Below are 18,520 nucleotides of genomic sequence, written 5' to 3'. Positions count from 1 at the left end.
CTGATGGCTGAAAGAAAAGGAAGAGGAGGAAGGAGGCATGTTAGGAGTAGGGATGGGTATCGTTTAGGTTTTATCCGATACCGGTGCCAAACCGGTACTTTTGAAACAGTGCCTGTGCTTAATCGGTGCTCGAATCAGTGATTAAAGAATGGAGAACACAAACTTTGTCCAAAAACCTCTCATGTTTTTATTTTTAGCAGTCTCTTTTTTTCTGCAAAATGATAACCAAGTTAGCCTTTTCTGTTGATACAAGATACCTCCTTTGGTTGGAACCGGTGCTTAAAGAATGGAGAACACAAACTTTGTCCTGAAACCGCTCATGTTTTGTTGTTTTTTTTGTAAAAAGATAACAATGTTAGCCTTTTGTGCAGCTATAGGGCATATATGGTATCACTCTATCAAACAAGAAGACAGCAGCATGTAACTACAACGGTGTTTGCTTGTTCACCTTACATTAATGTAATAACGTGGTTAGCCTACTCAACGTAAATTACACACAAACAACATTAAGCTACACACGCAGAGAAGAATGGCTGCTGCTGCCGTCATCATCCTCATCATTTCTGCTCCTCTGGCAGGGCTAGGGGCCAGGACTCTCCTCTTCAGGTTCTTGGGGGATGTTGCTAACTCCGTGTCCGATAACAGGCACCACACCCGCAGTAGTTGTGCTCGGTGTGAGGTCTTGCAGGAAGCTATCAAATACGGTGCATTTCTCGGCTTTAAAAAAAAAACACTATGCGTCGCCGGGTGTTTCATGGTAAACAGACTGATTCTTATATAGCGCTTTTCTACTCTCCCAGAGTACTCAACATGCCACATTCACCCAATCACACCAGCACTTTATCTGTACTCAGTGCTTTCTAAGTACATTCACACTCCGAATGTGGAGAGCAAGTTGGGGTTAGTATCTTGCCCAAGGATACTTGGCACGAGGAGCCTGGGATCGAACCATCAGCCTTCCGACCAGTAGGTGACCAGCTCTACCTCCTGAGCTACAGCCTCCCTGTTTCACCAGATTCGAGGTGTTACCTCCTTTGCACAGTATCAGCTTAAAGCACTTGTTGCAGGCTGCTGAGTTTGCATCTTTTGCTGTGAAGTACAGCCAGACTTTGACCGCTTAGCCTTGGGCATTTTTAATCTGTCGCTCTGCTCTAAAAGAACATACGTACCGGGGCCCGCCTACTATCCTTGGAAAGGTAAAATGATTGGCTAGAATCCAAAGTGTATGACATCTCAGGAAAAAAAGCACCAAAATGTGCACTGCTTTTCAGTCTGGTTACTACCGTTTATGTCAGACCCGGTGCCATAATGACATCAGATACCGGTGCCCATCCGCAGTTAGGAGGCAATGGTAGAGAAGGAAAGACAGGAGATGGTAAATGGCCTGCATTTGTATAGCGCTTTTCTAGTCCATAGGACCCCAAAGCGCTTTACACTACATTCAGTCATCCACCCATTCACACACACATTCACACACTGGCGATAGCAAGCTACATTGTAGCCACAGCTGCCCTGGGGCGCACTGACAGAGGCGAGGCTGCCGGACACAGGCGCCACCGGGCCCTCTGACCACCACCAGTAGGCAAACACGGGGTTAGTATCTTGCCCAAGGATATTTGGCATGCAGCCAGGGTGCAGCCTGGGATCGAACCACCGACCTTCTGATTAGTGGCTGACCTGCTCTGCCACCTGAGCTACAGCCACCCAGAGTGGAGGTGATGTATCTAAATGCATCTGAACAAAGCAGAAGTGCACACCAAACTCAACGGATAGTCAAATGTAGAATCACAGAACAGAACTGCAGGCTGAGTTTGGATGTTTGTCTTTCACACCTCTCTGTGTCTCACACACACAGTGACGTCAGACACAGTCACACTCACTGTTCCATCTGCTTTGTGCACAAATTCATTACTTTCTTCCTTCAATGATCTACATACTACGTGCTGCCCAGTGAATACTTTGCAATGTATTCCATCCCCTTTCAAGGCAGAATTACCCAGTTTATTCCCCATTACAAGACAACAATCAGTCACACTCACACAGACCACGTCTGGCCCGCACTCGCTCACACGTGCGTTTACCCACCAATGAGAGCTCTATCCTCCTTACATATTGGTGGAGAAACCAAACACTCAACGCCCTCAGCGGCAGAGGAAAAACCTCCTTTCGGTGGAGCAACTATCCTTAACCCTCCTTAAAAACTGGCGAAGAAACCAGACCTCCTTAGAATAATTAAAAAACTGGTGGGGAAACCAGACCTCCTTAAAAAAAATAAAGAAAAACCGGTGGAGAAACCAGGTAGCTTCTAAAACACCATCTGTTTTAGAAAACAAAACAGATGGTGAATTCTTTAGAGAATTTTCTAGAAATCTTTTTCTTTCAAAACAGAATTCAGAATATTGATCTTTGACATGGAAGCTGTTTCTACAGGATCCTGATGGACACTCAAAGCTTTCATAAAATGTTCTCATTAGTTGTTTGCAGCAGAATATCACCTGATGTGAACCAAAACAACAAAAGTGCTCTGCACATGTGTGTGAGACTACAGATTCTAGAATCAGAACTGCTGATTTCATTACTCTGAACTTTTAAAGGCAGGTTTTGTATCTGAGAGCAGGGACACTTGCTGTGTTCAGTGTGACTCGTCTCTGCAGAAGGTCAGGGCTCTGATAGTTGCAGTTAGCGGGTGACTTACTGGGCAGGTGGCTCCTGAGTGTCTGTGGGAGTCAGGGTTCATTATGGTCCTGGTTGCTACTGGAAATAAAGAAACAAAAGGAGGGTGTGTTGTTCAGGAAGTACAGACTGTAGCTCAGCAGGTAGAATTACTAACTGGAAGGTTGGAGGTTTGATCCCTGGCTGCTCCAGTCTGCACGCCACGGTATCCTTGGGCAAGATGTGGAACCCCGACTTCCTCTCCGATGCATCCATCATAGTGTCATTGTTAGAAAAAGAAGTGCTTGTGTGAATGAAGCACGCTGTATAAAATGCTTTGACTGCTCATATTGAAAAGCAGCTCATAAGAACTGGTTCATTTTCCAGATAATTCCACTATTAAGACAACAGACATTTGGGAGGCTTTCTCTGAGAGTAACACTGAAAGTCTTGCTGCTCCTCCACAAAATGAACTTCAGATTAAAGACACAGCTCAGCTAAACACAACTCAAACTAATCTACACTATTTTTCTTTATTACGCAGCGTTTTTATAACTATTTCCAGATGTTTCTAAAGATGAAAACAGAATTAAACTCCAGCCTGATGCGTTTCTGAGGTTCCTGACTCTGACCGTCCCTCAAACGCCTCTCTGGGCGTTTCCTTCCGTCGCTTTTACTTTCGCTTTCGTGAATGTTGTGGCGCAGTTGATCGTCTTATTAAATTCAGTTCTGTGCATTCTTTTGGCGGCGAAGAAAAACTGGGCTCAAAGTGGTCAAACTCAAAAAATGATCTTTATTTTACATTCCCGGGAACGGAGAACTGTTAGGCGCTATCATGCACCCACAGCTCTGAAAAAAAAATCACAAGCTGCATGTGTATATATATTTCTGCTACGTCACATATAGTTTCGATCAAAACAACTCCTTACATAGTAGCAGTTGATGACAATGACAGCTGCAGAGTTTGTGTCTGATGTATTAAGTATGAAACACTGTTGGGCTAAAATCTGGTCAGAATGAATCCAGGTGCAGGTGTGTCAGTTTAGGACCACTGGACTAACATCCAAGTGCTCACAATATAAAGTGTATTCTGTAGTAACATCCTGGTGTTGCAGCAACAGTCCCACATGGAAACGTCAACACTCAAACTCAAAATCTCTTTTTGTCAACAATAAAATGACAGCAGACCAATTTGAACAAAGTTGGTAAAAAGCTTCAGAAATTAGTAAAATATTAAAAAGTGTCTTGATGCTCAGTCATCCAGTAAATCCCCAAAAAGTTGATTCTGTTCATCTGGATGTTTTCAGCAGCATGGATCAGTGTGAGGACAGAGAGGAGGGAGTCCCTCCCTCTAAAAGCACTCTGTGTGGGGAACATGAGAGCCAGACCAAAGCTCAGAGGTGAGATGACCATCTCTAACTGTCCATGACTCTTCTCCATGTCACAGCTCAGCACTCACATCACTGCTCCATCATTATTCACACTCATACCTCTGTGTGTGTTGTTTTAAAGCCCAGAGCTGTGGGGCGTACCAGGCTCAGCTGGACATAACCCTGAAACTAATCCAGAGCCTGGACCTGAACCCAGCTGTGTTTCCTTAAAGAGCAACGTGTCGAAGGGTGTTGGTGTTCACTTTAAAGGCTGTTCTTCTGCTGCTGAGAGGTAATGTGTGTCTAGATGTTGTTCCTGACTCTGTATTTCTGAATAAATCCTCATGTTTAATATCAGCTCAGCTCTTTTTCACACACATTTCTATGTTGGTATGTGAAGCGGTGTGTGTTGGAGTGTTTCCACAAACACAGCAGTCAGAGTGGAAAGAGTGGATGTTGTAGGAGGTGTTTGTGTAGTGAAGAGGCTGAGTGTCTGTAGGACTCCAGCTGCTCCAGCAGGTGTCTCCTTTGTGCTTTGCTTCAAACACAGTGTAGGGAGGAGCTTCCACTCAGGTGTTTCAGGTGTTGCTGGATGGAGGAGGACAAATAGTTTGTCCCTTCAGTGACACTTCAGCAGCTCAATGTTCTGGGAGATGTTTGTCTTTATGAAGGTTTATGGATTCTTGTTCTTACTTTCGTGAAACTGAGCAACACATTTTCCATCTAACATTTAAAGTAAATTTCCAGGTGAATAAAAGATCTGCAGCTGCAGCCTCTGTGATGTTTCACAGTCTGAAAGTAACAAATTCAACCAGAGTTCAAACAAAGGCTTAATATACGTGTGTGTTTGATATAATGCCAACAAGTACAAATAGGTGTTCTTACAGGTCTTAATCACAGAGGTCTGATAAGTCTGGTGACTTTCACACTCAGCAATTGTGCTGCCTTTTATTTTATATTGGCCTTTTTAAAGCCCTTCAAAGTCTCCCACATTCATACAGAGCTTTTAACACCAAACTCCTTTACAGTCCTTCTCCTCTCACACACGATCACACGACTGATTTGTCTGCAGCAGCTGTGTTACTGCTAGTATTTTATTATGTGTGTAATCTCCAAATATTGTTCCTGTGGTTTAGTTTGACTTCCTTCTGCAAACTCAGCTGCTCTGTTGCTGATACACGTCTCCATGAATATGATTGATCAGATGCTGCCAACACCATGTGTTTCATGTGAGCGCTCAGCTGAAACCCTGGGTTGACTTATCGAGTTAATAACAAGCTTCACGTGACTGTGAATGCCAAAGTGAATCCAGATAAAGGAAAGAGACCCTGCTAATGTTGGACTCACTTCTTAGTGTAGATCCCAGGAGGAAGTTCAACATAGCCATTCTTTGTGCTAGCTCGACCAAACCTGAGACCACAGTGCAGGATAATGATCATCATCTGTCTCTGTCAAGGACATTTAAAATCCACAAATAACAAACATAATTATATTTGATCATTAAAAATGATGATTAAACAAAGTGTCAAACATACTTAAGTAGAAGGACTGATGTTTGTGTTAAAATACCCTCTTAAAGCTGAAATACTGATTCAGCTTCTTTACTCAAGTAAAGGTAAAAGAGTACAGGCTCTGAAATGTACTCACAGTATTAAAGTAAAAACTCCATCTTTGAAGGAAATTTCTGCCAGTTTTTGTGCAAAGTTCCCTGAATTTCTACCTCCAACATTAATATGAGAAAATTATCTGAACTTTTATTCTAATGAATTTAATCAGCTTGAACATTTTGTAGCACAAAAGTAGAAAAAACCCAAAGGGAATCAAAAATAGCTCCGTTTGCTGTTGCCTGCATTGTAGATGGGCGGCTTTGCCTCAACACCTAAACAGGAAAATGAGTTTAGTCAAGTATTAAAGTGGGATTGAAGAGGTGAGGAAACCAGAGATCAGGTGTTGTGGTGCAGCATTAAGATAAGATGGGGCCTGATTATTTAAGACCTTGTATGCAGTGTTGGGTAAGTTACTTTAAAATAGTAACTTAATTACATTACTAGTTACTTCTCTCAAAAGTAACTCAGTTACTTCAAGTTACTCGTTATTTTCAAAGTAACTAGTTACTAGGGAAAGTAACTTTGGTTTTACTCAGAATTCTCTTGTTAATGTGTTGCTTCCATAACTTTGCCAGTCTTCTAGCTTGCTTACTTGCCACAGTGCACTGTGCCACCTACCAATAGAAAGGAAAAGATAATGTGCATATTTCCACGAGAGAAATCCCACGCCTGGACCGTCATTGACTGCTGCCATGATTCTAGCCTACGTCACAGCGTCATGTGCGCCTTTTACATCCAACACAAAAACTGCAGTCGTGGTGCTTTGATTGTACTCAGAACTTGGAAATTCTGCCTTCTGAATAGGAAGATGTAGGTAACACCAGACTGCAGATGAGCTGCTTACAGGGCTGGACTGGGACAGAAAATTGGTCCGGGCATTTTGACTAGAGACCGGCCCACCATTATAGGAAAAACATAAAGCCTTTGAATGAAAACAAACGCTGTTGTGACAGTGATGTACACTGTTTTGATGGTATATATGCATCAATCTATCAATCGTTTGTTGTAAGATTCAGATAATTATTTTTTAAAAGCTAGACATTTTAAATGAGAATAAGAAAGAAAAGTATTTCCTTGTGCCCACCTCTCCCTGTTAATGCCCTACATGCCCCCCTGGCAACACTTTGCTAGATCCGCACCTGCACAGTTACCAGCTGTCAGCTACCTAAAAAAGGATCCTGGTGTTATTTGTCTCTCAGAAACAGTTCATAACTTCCCTTCAACTCATTCATGTCACCTAAAAGGTAAACCTGTTTCTCCATCACCTGTTCAGCTCTGATGATCCAGTAAGGACGTCTCCTGGTTTCATCTTCATGTTTCCCTCTCACCAGATAACCAAACCATATCATGACCAGCAGCTTTACAGCTGTGGCTCCATCAAACATCAGCTGATACTAGAAATTAATATTAAATAAATTCTAACAACAGCTGATCAAGCTTAAAAGTGCTGCTGTTGTTTACCGCGACATCCGCTGGTTTCCTCTTTCTGGCGCAAAGTGAGCGATAAACAAACAAGAGAGCCGATCAGCTGATCATTGATCAGTTTTCATGATTGAAGTAGAAACGGGAGAGGGAGGGGGGAGAATGAGAGAAGAAGAGGCAGCTGTGCAGCAAAGACACAGAATAAATCCAGCTTTGTGCCTTTTTCATTGTAGCTGAATTACGGGACAAACTGATCCTTTTCACCTCAATAAGAAACGCGTAATATTTTCTCTGAATACCAGACGGGACGGTTGGCAACTCTAATAACTTATGAACAAAATAAAGTTCAACATCATTAACTTCATAGCACCACCCAGCTGTATAGAAACTCCGTCATGCTAGCTAGCACGCAGTACGGAAAAAGTCAGAATAACGAAAATAAACTCCACCTAAACTTGGTTCATATCTGACCCAGAGAGACTGCAGGTCATAACTTCTTACCTGAAGTTCAGGTCACACTTGGACCGGCGGCAGCCGCCTCGGGTCTCTTTTCCTTCTGCGTCCCCTTTCCTTCATCCACCTGCTGGCCTCCACCACTTGCTAATGTTACTGAATCTGTGGAAGCTCCGCGATAGCCACCACACGAAGTAACGAGTAACGACCCTATCTAAATCTCAGTAACGACTAACGCGTTCCTGATTTTGGCATAATAACTAGTTACCGTGCTCGTTACCACAATAATAACGTAGTTACTGTAACGCGTTACTTAACTCATTCACTGCCAGCCATTGGCAGTGAATGAGTTAAACCCATTGACTCATGCACTGCAATTGACGGCTATAGATGTCAATGGCAGTGAATGAGTTAATAACGCGTTAGTCCCAATACTGCTTGTATGTGAGGAGCAGGATTTTGAATTCTGGATTTAACAGGAAGTCAATGAAGGGAAGCCAAAACAGGAGAAATCTGCTCTCTCTTTCTAGTCCCTGTCAGGACTCTTGCTGCAGCATTTTGGATTAACTGAAGGCTTTTCAGTGAGTTTTTAGGACATCCTGATAATAATGAATTACAGTAGTCCAGCCTGGAAGTAATAAATGCATGAACTAGTTTTTCAGCGTCACTCTTTTTAGCGTTTTTTAACAACAAGCTTCTATCTATTAGGGCTCTTGTCTCGCCGACTGCTGCCTCAGATCAGAGTCTTTCTCCTGTGTGCTCAGCTGTCTTAGAGCAGTTTGATCCCGTCTCCCTTAATGACTTGACTGCAGTAGTTTGTAACCTAAGATCATCACACTGCCCCTCTGATTGTCTCCCCCCAACTACTCTTTCAAGGATTGTCAGGTTGGAGATTGGCCTATAATTAGCTAAGACAGCTGGGTCTAGGGATGCTTTTTAAGTAAAGGTTTAACTACAGCCAGCTAGCGATGGGTACCGTTTAGATTTGAAAACCTGCTAAATCAGAATCAGTTGCTGATGACGGCTTTTTTCTTTTACATTAATCACGTATAATCTTAACTCAAAGTGAACATAGACTTGATTGAAGTAACTCAGATCAGCCAATTCAAAATGCTAATTCAATCAACTCTGAGTTCATGGCTAGACTCAGTTTGTTGGCCCTGCACCTTAAAACTATTCCCTGTTTGTCTCTCGTGTTTTTTGGATATTGTTTTCACATCTTATGTCACGGCTAGCGGGGCGAGCCATGTTGAATTTAATAAAGGACCCAAGATGCCAACACTGCTGTGAAGTGAGTGAGCTTTATTGAAACGGTGAAGTGCAGTGGAGATGGCCTGTGCAGAAGCTAAGATAACCTCTACTGAAAAACTAAAAAACTAACCTGAAACCTTAAACGGAGACACGGGGAGACAACACAGACGAACCAGCAACAAGCAGGAGAAAACAAAGGGCTCATATACACAAAAGAGAAATCAGGGAATGAGAAAAGGGAGACACAGCAGGATTCATTGGACATAACCAGACAAGGGGAAGCAAAAGTAGACACACTAACATAGGACATGGCACTGTCAAAATAAAACAGGAAGTGAACACAGAGACACAATACTAACACAGTACAGAGGGAACACAGAAACCAAAACCTCAGAACTAGAAAATCTTAATCAGAATGAAATTGTAACAAAAGACAATAACAATCAAAACAAAACCACTGAGTCCACAGACTCGGGACATACATCGGCTCAAACTGTGGTCATAAATATTTTGTACTTGTAAATCAGACTGTGTAGTTGTGAACTGAGTTTTGTAACATTGTAAAACAAAATATCTGGAAAGTTCATGTTTTTGCGTTCATTGATTTGTGTGTGTAAAAATGTAAAAATGTAATAAATGTAAGAAACATTAGAACTACTTTTGCTGACACAAAGTTTGGCGAGCACTGCAAGTTGTCCCTTTAAACCAGTCACTGATATAAAGAGAGCACCTTGTTCCAGGGCATCTGAGTGTAACACACCCCAAGCAAGAGGGCGGCTGACAGATTATGTCTGGTTCTGAAAAAAACAGATAAATTATGAGATGGACGACAGGTAGTGTGTTTCCTCTCTCGCTTCTGCCAGATCTTTATTTAAACACATTCATGTGTTCACTACAGGTTGCAAAAACTTCTTAACATCTCTGTCTCACATCCCCAAAGCCCAAAATCAGAATAAACTAAAATAGTATAATAATAGTATAAACAAAAATCTAAACAGTCATCTCTGTTGTTTGTTACTAAGAGCTATAAATCACACTTTTTTTCACACATCGTTTGATAAAGCAAACATTCCAGTATTGTACCATATACTAATGGCGTATCTGTGTAGTGGAAATCTCCACATCAACATTGCAGAGCGATCAGAATTATTATAGGTTATTACACTAACTTTAGACAATAACAGTGACAACATATCAAACTGTCTCTGCGAACACATTAACTCAAATATACAGGAGCCGTGGTGTACTTTTGTTACAAGAGGGTGCCTTAAGTTTAGAAAACAACAAAGCTAACAGCTACTCTAGGATGTGGCGAGCTAAGCTAGCTCCTACTCTCCATCGTAACACATTTCAATGAGCAAAACAGACGAATACAGATCCCAGCAAAACAAACTGCTGGTCAGGTTTTACCCTTATTTGGCATGTAAATTATGTGGACCACATGTGTGGCCTTATTACTTACTAACCTGAAAAAAACAGATAAATTATGAGATGGACGACAGGTAGTGTGTTTCCTCTCTCGCTTCTGCCAGATCTGAAGACGAGCAGTAGCGTCACACTAAACCATCTCACTGGGGCGGAAGTGCCCCCTTGTGGCGTAACTAGGGATCACACCACATGTTGGATCTCCAACAAAAATCACAAGATTAAGGCCCTTCCTTAACAAAACGACACCTAAAAGCTTAAATCACATAATGTGACCACACATTACAGTGTGTCACACGCTCCCTGACAAAATAAGAATGGCTCCTGGCATTCAAACCTCAATTTTTCTCAAAAACATTGACACATACACTTATTCAATATAACAAAGGTGTGTATATGTAAGGTGTGTAAGCATATGAAAGGTGAGGTGTAAAGCATGTGGGTGTTGGAATATGATAAGGAACTGTCCATGGTGGCATGTAGGGTGAGGAGAGCGTTGCAACTGTAGGATGAGGCTGGTACGATGGTTCACCCAGTGTTTGGTATGTCAGCATCTGCCTTGGTTTCCTCTCCCTAGTCGACCTTCTCATGTCGCTAGTAGAACATCGTGGAGGGGTGCGTGCAGACAGTTCGTCCTCATTTGGAATTGACAGTTCATCATCTGCACTTTCTGATGGAACTGGGTCATGTAGTGAAAGCGCCTCTGGAAAGTTGTCTCCTAGACTGACTTGATCTTGGCTGACTGGCCGGCCAATACAGCTTTCTTCCCTGATGGGTACCTTCGCATGACTGTTTTCTTCACCGGAGGCTGGGTGGGGCTGTTCTGCAGTAGATATCCTATGGTAAGTCTTTCCTTTGATGGGCTCTCTTTCTTTTACAGGAAGCCTCAACCAGAATTTTCCAGTACTCTCTTCAGAGTCTGAGTCACTTGTTTCAGTCTGTTGCCTCCTCCTGCCTCTGTCCCCTGGCAGGTTGTTTGATTTTGTTTGTCTCTTTGGTGTAGGTTCAGGAATGTGCTGTGGGGCCTCAACTGGTAAGTCATTCACAAGTAGTAACAAGTTACGGTGAAGCACTCTAGTCTTATCCTTATCTCCTGCTTCTCGGTAGACGACATACACAGGGTTGTCAGCTACTTGTGCTTTGACTACGTAGATACTCTTTTCCCAGTATGACTTGAGTTTTCCAGGCCCACCTCTTTCACCAAGATTTCTAACGAGGACCCTGTCCCCAGGATGCAAGACGACACCCCTGAGTTTTTTGTCATAGTATGATTTGCCTCGTGCGCTGGACAGTTTACTATTGTCACTGGCTATCTTGTACGCCTCAGTCATCTTTTCTGCCCACTTTTCAGCATAATGTTTGTGAGACACAGTTTTTTTCTCCCCAACCAGGCCAAACAACAAGTCTATTGGGAGACGGGGGTGATGCCCATACAACAGAAAGTAAGGGGAATACCCTGTTGACTCATGCCGCGTACAATTGTAAGCGTGCACTGTTTGCTGAAGGTGATCTTTCCAGCATTGCTTTTCTTTGTTGCCGAGTGTCCTAAGCATCTGCAAGAGAGTCCGATTAAATCTCTCGGCGGGATTACATTGGGGGTGATACGGTGTGGTCCTTGAGTGTCCAATTCCAGCTTTCTCTCTTAAAGTCCGAAAGAGCTCGTTTTCAAACTCACGACCCTGATCGTGATGCAGCCTGCCGGGATATCCAAAACGCTGGATGAAATCACCAAAGATGCGCTCAGCTGCTGTCTTGCCTGACTTATTTTTGGTCGGGTATGCTTGAGCAAACCTTGTAAAATGATCTACTACGACCAGGATATATTCATATCCACCTCGGCTGGGCTCTAGGTGCAGGTAATCTATGCATACAAGATCCAAAGGTGAGTTTGAAGTGATTGTGCCCATTGGGGCACGGACATGTCCAACCGGTTTTTTTTGTTTTATGCAGGGACACTTCCTTGTGACATAGTTTTCAACTTCCTGTTTCATAAATGGCCAGTAGAACCTCTCTCTAGCTAGGGCCAGTACTCGGTCAGTACCAATGTGTCCCATGTCGTCATGGAGGTATTTTAGTACCTTGGCCTTGTAAACTGCTGGGAGAACAAGTTGCTGTCTTTCAGTAGTACGTCGATACAAAAGTCCATTGTCAAGGCACAGTTTGCTCCATTCATGAAGCAATCTCCTTGCAGCTTTACCTACTGTTTGTCGTATCTCGTTTGTCATTACAGCATTTGTCTCTTTTAGCCGAATGATTTCTCCCACTGCTGGGTCTTCCCTTTGAGCCTTCACCAACTCCTCACTGCTTATGGTTGGAAGTGAAGTTGGGGGGTCTTGGTTCGTGTTAGCAGTAAGAGCCAGGATGGCGACCCAAGCTACATCCTGTTCCTGGGCTGCTTTGGCCCCACCCCATGTGGTTTGCACAACTTCATGAGAGAGCCCCTCAGTACATGCTGTCACGTACTTCTCAATGTCAAGGGGCATGCGGGACAACGTGTCAGCATCTATATTTACCTTTCCTGGTCTGTATTTTATCTCAAACCGGAAATCTGACAACTCCCCAACCCAGCGATGCCCAACAGCATTAAGCTTAGCAGTGCTCATTATGTAAGTCAGAGGGTTGTTGTCAGTATAGATGGTGAAGTGTGGGGCATAATAGAGGTAGTCTCTAAACTTTTCACACACCGCCCATTTAAGCGCCAGAAATTCTAATTTCCCACTGTGCAGGCAATAGTTTTTCTCGGCTGGAGACAGCGTTCTGGAGCCATACCCAATAACCCTTAGCTTACCATCTTGCTGCTGATAGAGTACAGCGCCAAGGCCTTGCTCTGAGGCATCTGTGTGTAGCAAGAAAGGTAAGTGGAAGTCTGGGTAGGCCAGGACTGGAGGGTGGGTGAGCATGTCAATGAGTTGCTCCAGTGCCCCCTGGTGTTCACCAGTCCACACCACAGGAGTATTGGAAGACAGCTGACTGCCTTTGGTTTTCCTCTGGTGAGGTGGTGCTCGTGACATGTCAGACTTGGCTTGGAGAAGCTCATACACAGGCTTTGCGATACGTGAGAAGTCCTGAATATAGCTACGGTAGTAGCTGAGGAAGCCCAGGAGCCGCCTCACATCGCCAACAGTCTGCGGTGTTTTGGCCCTGAGTGACTGCACAGCCTCTAGATCCTTTGGGTCAATTTGCACACCCTCTGCTGATACAAGGCGACCCAAATATCTTACTTGTCTGCAAAAGAGTTCACACTTTTCAGGCCTTAGCTTCACACCGTGATGCTGAAGTGCTTTCAAAACTTTGCGGACGCCCTCAACATGCTCCTCAAAGGTTTTGGCATAGCAGAGGATGTCATCTAGGTAGGGAATGCAACATTCATCCCTAAATGCATCCAGCATCTCCTCCATACTCCTCTGAAAGGCTGCAGGCGCATTGGAGAGGCCGAAGGGTATTCTGACCCACTCATACAACCCCCAGGGAGTTACAAAGGCTGTGAGATGCCTTGAGCCCTCTGCCATAAATCCCTGGTGGTACGCCTTTCCTTGGTCAAGAATACTGAACCAGCAGTGGCCCCCCAGCGTATCGATCAGATCTTGGATACGGGGCAGTGGGTGCCTATCAGGTATGGTTTTCTGGTTTAGTAACCGGTAGTCGATGCACAGGCGTAATGTGCCATCCTTTTTGCGGACACATACAACAGGGGCAGCATAAGGAGATTTTGATTTGATTATCCAGCCCTTTGCTAGAAGGTCCTGGATATACTCCTTTACTTCGTTGAATAATGGCTTTGGAACTGAGCTGTAGGCTTTTTGCACAGGGATGTCATCTTTAAGATTTAGTGACAGCTCTAGGCTTGTAATACAGCCTATATCATTAGCATCCTTTGCAAAAGCAGCTGACTCCTCAAACAGCATTTTCTTTACAACTCCCTGCTGCTCCTCTGTGAGGTGATGTACATCAACGGGTGGATGCCACAATAGAGTGGAACAACTTGCAGTAGGTGGTGCAGTGGTAGGACTCTGAATCTCCAGGTCTCTGTTTGGGAGTGAGTCAGTCTCAACAATTTTCTTGATAGGCTGGATACTGCCAATCAAAGCTTTTCGAGGTAGAATAATGTCGTGTTTTGTCTGGTTTCCTAAAGGCAAATTTACATGTGGAGTTCTGCCCATCTGAACTTCTAAGAGGCCCTCACCCACATCTAGCTGTTGTAACTGTGGGCAATTTTCCTCAGGTTCGAACAGCACTAGTGGGTCGCCAGAGTCAAACTGTGGTGGTACTTTACATTTTACCCAGGTTACGCTACCAGCTGGGATGACTTTGTCTTTCGGACCTGTTCTCAGGCGCCCCTGAGCAGAAACAGGTTTTTTTGTCTGCACAAAATGGACAATAGTCTTTGCTGTGTCATCTGGGATGGACATTGCCCCACCTAGGAGGCGACTTAAAGTGGAAGCTAGCCTTTCTGGTTTTCCCTGAATCACTACTTCAACCACATTGAATCCCAAAAGTGGCATTTCTAAGGGCAACGAGCTCACCAGGAAGGGTACACTGACTGATAAATCTGGGTCCTCATTTCCTGGTAAGTTCAGGGTTATGATCACCCAGCCATCAAAGGGGATTAGCCCTCCATTGACCGCATACACTTCCAGTGTCTTTTTATCCTCCATGAGCTCAATTAGCTCAGTCAGGGGGCGAACGTCAAGATCAGGTAAGTACTTGTCTCTCCAATGGCGGTCTATTATGCTGACTTGGGCCCCAGTGTCCAAGAGAGCATTGACTGCGAGGCCATTGAGAATACACTTAGTCAAAGCTTTCCTACCTATTAATTTGGCAACAGGTTCATTGGTAGGCATCGTGTCTTTTAGGGGGTCAGCAGCAGTTCTCTCACGGCTATGCTTTTTGTTAACAGCAGCTGTTTCAATAGTTGTTTTGAAACTACTGTTCCCCGTCACCTTGTGGGTGGTGTCTGTTTCAGCTCCCCTGTCTGTGAATTGGGACTTGGGAAGGACTCCGGTTACTGTTTGTCCCCCCACAGCAACCGGTTCACGTTTCCCTGCTGCTTAGGGTTTTTTAGGCAACCCACAGCTCTGTGTCCCTGTTCGCCACAAGAGAAGCAGTGTTTACAATCTTGTAACCCCTCCTGCACACATTTTGGACAACCATAACGGCTTCCTCTTCTGGTTGCTTGTGGCTTGGGGGGTAGACAGCTGTATGACTGGCTCCTCTCCACTTTCTCTGCTAGGGTGTCTACTAATTTGGTGAGCACATCTATTTTCTCTGCAAGCTTCTGTACTTCATCTGATTTAGCTCTATGCTCTGTCATGTCTTTCTTTATATTTGCCTGCTTAACCTGTTCTCCCTCAACCTGTAGACTATGTGCAGCAGCTTGTCTTGAGCGTTGTGTTGACCCCAAACGCCTTTGTCGTTCACTTTCATCACTTGTTACCCTCATGACATGCTTTAGGATTGTCTCATCTGTAACTGTGTTGTCTGAAAGTAAAGGTTTAAGCTCCCTGCGAATATCGTTGTACTTGTGTCCTATTCCCTGATACACTGTGTGTAGGAAGACATCTTGTACTGTATCTGGGCTATACCTGATATCAGTCCCTGGCTGTTTTGACCCAAACAATATTCTTTGCTTCAGTCCAATAACACGGTAGAGGAACTGCTGAGGGGTTTCATGCTCATTTTGTTTGGCACACATTAGTTCTTGGAATAGTTCTGTGCTATTCCTCTCACCTAAGTGCGACTGGAGGAACCCCTTGAGCTCAGCCACAGTCATGTCTTCTTTATTGACCAGCATGTCCTTGAAATCTCCTGGCTTTATTATCCTTAGCACACCTCTCACGATCTCAGACTCAGTGAGATTGTCCTTTATCCCCTCCTCTATCTGTCTGCAAACACTGTTAAAGCTTATATCGGATGAGTGATCTCCAATTTGGCCTCCTTGAACTTTGAATTCACGGCGATGGATGTAGGACAGATCCTTCAATGATACTACTTGTTCGGGTCCTCTGTGTCTGGAAACGTCCATCTGTGTCTCAGAGTGATGTGGGACTGAGAGTGTAGGTTGTGCTGTAGCTTGAGGTGTGGGAATGTGCATCAACCTACCAAGCTTTCGGCTCAAATCCTCATAGTCTAACAGCATCTTTTGGACATTCTCTGGTGAAACGTCACAACTGAGTTCATTAGTTGTCTCAGTGATTAGCTTGGCGTTTGCTGTTACAGGAGTGGTTACATTTGTTACATCAGAAAATAGTACATCAGTGTTAGCTGGTTGGGCTGATGCAGTAGGTGGGACAGTGATAAGTGGGGACATTGGCTTTGTATTTACACTTGACCCAGCAGGTAAAATTACACTACTTTGCGACTGAACAACCTCATCGACAACATCTTTTAGGGCTAGTAGTTCTCCCATGCCCCTATCCTCAGCATCTAATAAGTTCTTACTGTACATAAAGGCGTGGATGTACTCGAAACATCCCTCTGCGTCTCCGCTGGAAAGCTCTGCAGCATCTTTGCCTGGAGCAGGGCTGACTGTAGAAGCAATCTGGAAAAGTTCGTTTGATGACAGCGACAGTAGGCTTTTCCTGATGTCCCATACCAGGCTTTTCCTCTCCTGGTCTGCCATGACGACGTCTTCCCCAGTCTCTCGCAGTAGGTTGCTTTTGGGTCCAGCCCTCTTCCTCACTTGGTCTCAGCTTGTCTCACACAGACAGCTCACTTTGGGGCAGCCGGCATCACGTTGTCAGCTTTACCAGCACGAGGTGTTGTAGGTTGTGGGATTAGCTCATGGCAATGTGGAGAGCCAATCCCGGACGAGCCCCCAAGAATCTGTAACACACCCCAAGCAAGAGGGCGGCTGACAGATTATGTCTGGTTCTGAAAAAAACAGATAAATTATGAGATGGACGACAGGTAGTGTGTTTCCTCTCTCGCTTCTGCCAGATCTTTATTTAAACACATTCATGTGTTCACTACAGGTTGCAAAAACTTCTTAACATCTCTGTCTCACATTCCCAAAGCCCAAAATCAGAATAAACTAAAATAGTATAATAATAGTATAAACAAAAATCTAAACAGTCATCTCTGTTGTTTGTTACTAAGAGCTATAAATCACACTTTTTTTCACACATCGTTTGATAAAGCAAACATTCCAGTATTGTACCATATACTAATGGCGTATCTGTGTAGTGGAAATCTCCACATCAACATTGCAGAGCGATCAGAATTATTATAGGTTATTACACTAACTTTAGACAATAACAGTGACAACATATCAAACTGTCTCTGCGAACACATTAACTCAAATATACAGGAGCCGTGGTGTACTTTTGTTACAAGAGGGTGCCTTAAGTTTAGAAAACAACAAAGCTAACAGCTACTCTAGGATGTGGCGAGCTAAGCTAGCTCCTACTCTCCATCGTAACACATTTCAATGAGCAAAACAGACGAATACAGATCCCAGCAAAACAAACTGCTGGTCAGGTTTTACCCTTATTTGGCATGTAAATTATGTGGACCACATGTGTGGCCTTATTACTTACTAACCTGAAAAAAACAGATAAATTATGAGATGGACGACAGGTAGTGTGTTTCCTCTCTCGCTTCTGCCAGATCTGAAGACGAGCAGTAGCGTCACACTAAACCATCTCACTGGGGCGGAAGTGCCCCCTTGTGGCGTAACTAGGGATCACACCACATGTTGGATCTCCAACAAAAATCACAAGATTAAGGCCCTTCCTTAACAAAACGACACCTAAAAGCTTAAATCACATAATGTGACCACACATTACAGTGTGTCACACGAGCATGGAGGGAAAGCTTTATGCAGGAGATGGGACTAAAGAAACTGAGCAGAAAACTACAGACATCTGGAAACTGAGTTGTTAATTCTCAGTGGGATCACCAGGACTAGCAAAGCTTCACCATGACAGTCATCTGATTGACTGAACCCATCCAAACATCACTTCATGGACCTTTAGCTTGTGTCTGTGTGTGGACAGACATAACATGAGCTAATTATACATTACTCCTCCACAGAGTGGACCAGCAGAGAGCAGAGGTTTCCACTGGTCAGTCTGCACAGCAGCATCAAACACACCTGGACTCTGTGGTTATGGTTTGTAGTACTACGTTTACATTTGTTCTTTTCAGTCACCTCTATGCTGCACTTTGTGGACCAGAGGATTGTCAGTGTGTCCAACATAAGTCAGAGTTTGGGCTCCATGATTTCAGTCAGATTGGGGTGACTGTAGCTCAGGAGGGGAGCAGGTCAGCTACTAGTTAGGTTTGTGAATCAAACCCTGGCTGGCAAATGTACTGGGTAATGTACTAAACCCAAGCTGCCCT

At 44.0% G+C, this 18,520-nt stretch overlaps 1 protein-coding gene across 1 annotated transcript in view; it reads left to right on the top strand.

Annotated features, from left to right (window-relative positions):
• Positions 1-18,520, top strand: part of LOC146577615 (NACHT, LRR and PYD domains-containing protein 12-like) — a 199,808-nt gene that overhangs the window by 83,191 nt on the left and 98,097 nt on the right. The window lies entirely within an intron of this gene.

The sequence above is a fragment of the Mchenga conophoros genome, linkage group LG3, assembly GCF_057382185.1.
Source record: "Mchenga conophoros isolate Kocher_MC1m ecotype Shallow Benthic linkage group LG3, M_conophoros_male_GT1.1, whole genome shotgun sequence".
In the NCBI taxonomy this organism is placed as follows: Eukaryota; Metazoa; Chordata; class Actinopteri; order Cichliformes; family Cichlidae; genus Mchenga; species Mchenga conophoros.
The sequence above is the reverse complement of the archived record's forward strand: the minus strand, read 5'-3'. Positions and strand labels throughout refer to the sequence as shown.